The sequence below is a fragment of the Lactuca serriola genome, chromosome 1, assembly GCF_051521515.1.
Source record: "Lactuca serriola cultivar US96UC23 chromosome 1, Lser_US96UC23_V15, whole genome shotgun sequence".
NCBI classification, from domain to species: Eukaryota; Viridiplantae; Streptophyta; class Magnoliopsida; order Asterales; family Asteraceae; genus Lactuca; species Lactuca serriola.
Genome location: NC_136408.1, coordinates 154,948,390 through 154,951,460, shown reverse-complemented (window position 1 = coordinate 154,951,460; position 3,071 = coordinate 154,948,390). Strand labels below are relative to the sequence as shown.

At 38.4% G+C, this 3,071-nt stretch overlaps 1 non-coding gene across 1 annotated transcript; it reads right to left on the bottom strand.

The window, feature by feature from the left end:
- Positions 1-1,678: 1,678 nt before the first annotated feature.
- LOC145080636 (small nucleolar RNA R71) lies at positions 1,679-1,785 on the bottom strand. The gene has a single exon (XR_013695231.1). It is a non-coding gene; the product is annotated as a small nucleolar RNA R71 (small nucleolar RNA).
- Positions 1,786-3,071: the final 1,286 nt, after the last annotated feature.

Sequence of the window (3,071 nt, the reverse complement as noted above, 5' to 3'; positions counted from 1 at the left end):
TCATGGTTTGAATGCATTAGATTAGAATTTATTTGTTGGTTATGTGCTTGTGTTGATTGATTTTACCTAGCATGTATTTTTGATGATTTAATTGCTTTAAATTCTTATTCTATGTAGTTAGTGAACACAAATCTGCATGAATATGAATACCGAATAACAAAGTGAACACTAGTTTATTAGAGCTAAGATCAAACCAATCTTAGATAAGTAATTGAATCATTGAATTAAGTTGTGTTAGAGAACTCATATTATGATGTAATTGTGTTTTGATTAATCAATCTTCATAGCTCCAATCCTACTTAATAATAGATTTTGTGTTAACTATTGTGTGACTATACATAGATTTACATGAATTGATTAATAATTAGTAGGTTTAGAACTAAACTGCTAATACTTCTTAAATTGGTAACCAATGGTAATAGTCTTGACTAATGTATAACCATTAAGTGAAAGTGGATTCGAACTAATAGAAGTATTTTGTTTATTGATTGAGTTTTCGTTAAAGAATTAAGTTTATCTAAACTTGAAAAATTAGATACAAACCCCTTTTAGCTTATTAATAATTAGATTAATTTAGTAGTGAATATATAAATTAATAACACCGTTCCCTATGATCGACACCCAACTTACCCAAGCTATACTGTAATCTGACTAGGTACACTGCCTATAAGTGCATAGTTAGTCTAAGTTTGTTAGGTTATAAATATTAAAATTAGTGGGTACTTTCGTGCACATCAAGTTTTTGGCGCCGTTGCCGGGGAACGACCAGTTTATTAGTTTATTTAGTTGAATTAGATTAATCGACCTTTTTGGGGGATAAAATCTGCAAGAAGTTAATTAGTTATTTATTTTTGTTTATTAGCATATTATTTTAGCAAAAAAAAATTGATTTTTGTTTCTGTCACAGAATTCACGACGTGAGCTTTATAAACTCACAACGTGAGAGCTGTAATTTTTAGTTTTTAGTATTTTCTTATTTTAGTTCAGTTTTACGTTTTCGTTTTATTGAGTTGTAATGTTCATGACCAGAGGTTCTACAACACCTTTGGTGCCACCGATTGAAGATCCAGAAGTTGAACTTCATAAAAAGACTGTTAAGAAGACGCCATTGCAAGAACTAAAGTCGGCATTTTCAAGGAAGTCGGAAAGAAGACATGAGAGTCAAGTTCATACTCAAAGAACAAGAGCAAGCTTCAACACTTGGATCAAATACCCGTCCAAACCGAATCCGAATACGATACTGATCCTGAATTTGAAGAACATACGAGCGAACCCGAGAACGAGCCAAGGAATGAGATGGAAGACATTGAAGAGATGTCCATGGGAGCTTACAAGAAGTGGATCCAAGAAGATGTGGGTCCCGGTTTAGTCCAACCCGCAATACCTGCTACTGCCACATTCGAGCTGAAGGGGCCATCTTGACTGCACTGAAGGAAATCCCATTATATGAGAAAGATCATGAGGATGCTTTTAAGCATCTATATGGATTCAATGACATTGCGGATTACTTCAATGTCCCAAATTTCAATAGAAACACCGTACTGCTCAGGATGCTTCCCATTACTTTCAAGGGAGCTGCTAAAGAGTGGTTAAAATCACTTCCACCGGGTACAATCACCACTTGGGCTCAAATGCGTGAGCAATTTCTTGACTAGTTTTGCCACCATCCAAGATAGCTAAACTCAAGAAGGCAATAGCCAACTTTGAACAGCAGCCGGGGGAGTCATTATATGAAGCATCGGAGCGGTACAAGGGCTTGCTCAGAAATTGCCCTCAACATGATCTAAATGTGCAACAAGAGATATCGATTTTCTATGATGGGGTCAACGTTATGACAAGACAACTCCTTGACTCTCAAGGACCTTTAACAAAGAAAAATCCAAGGGGGGTCAAGGAGCTAATTGAAGAATTCGCGAAGCACTCTCGTGAATACCAGAACCCTAGGCAAGATGGAATCAAAGGCGGTGGAGGGGCCCAAACTGAAGAAATAGCAGCCATGATGGCTATGCTAAATAATATGGACCGGAGGTTGACACAAATAGACAACTCAATTCATGGCATAAGAATGGGTTGCGAGAGGTGTAGTGGTCTGCACTTGACCAAGGACTGCAGTTTAGATGAGTTTGGGAACATAAAAGATCAAGTGTGCTACTTGAGTGGGGACAAGTATGATGAAGACCGGAGGAAACCAAAGAAGGAGTGGCTGCCATATGAAGAGTATAAGAAGCAAAAAGAAGAGAAGTATAGGCAAACAGGTCAAGGCTTCTATCAAAAGGAGCAGCCACCAACTGAGAAGAAACTCGGTCTAGAGACCATGTTGATAAAGTTTATGGAAGCTTCGGAAAAGAGACATGAGGCTATTGATTCTGCTATTAATGAACAAAGAACCTTGGTTAAGAATCATCATGCATTGATGGTAGAATAGCAAACTTTAATAAAGAATCAGCATGCTTCCATCAATAACCTTGAAGTGCAACTTGGTCAACTAGCAACTCTGGTTCATGAGAAGCTGTCCCCGAAAAATCCCGAAACAAAGGCCCAATCTCATGTAATGGCCATAGATACTGAAGAAGAGGCCATCTCTGAGTTCGTAGAAGCTTTAGAAGTTGAACAACAGCAGCCCGATCCAAAGTTGAAGAAGCCCAAGCTCGAAAATCAAGATGCTGCTGAATTGACGAACTCACGACGTGAGCCATATAGGTTCACGACGTGGGCCCGTCATAAACAGAAAAACTATGTAGCTGTTTCGGTTTATTAGCCGCCTTTGCCTTTTTCTTCCCGAGCTGCCCTTAGTCCACTGGAAAGAGAGCATATAGAGTTTGTTAATCACATGAAGGGTATCCCGATTAATACTCCCTTTGTCGAGTCCTTATAAAAAATTCCCGAGTATCGAAAATTACTGCAAGACTTGATAGACACTCGCACGCAATTAAAGAAGCATTCTAAGGTGATTCTAAGTGAGCAAAGCTCAAAAGCTATGTTGGGAGAGACACCTAAGAAGATGGGAGATGCTGGACGCCTCACTCTTCCGTGTGAGTTTGGTAACAATATGAAGGTTGATGCTTTAACCG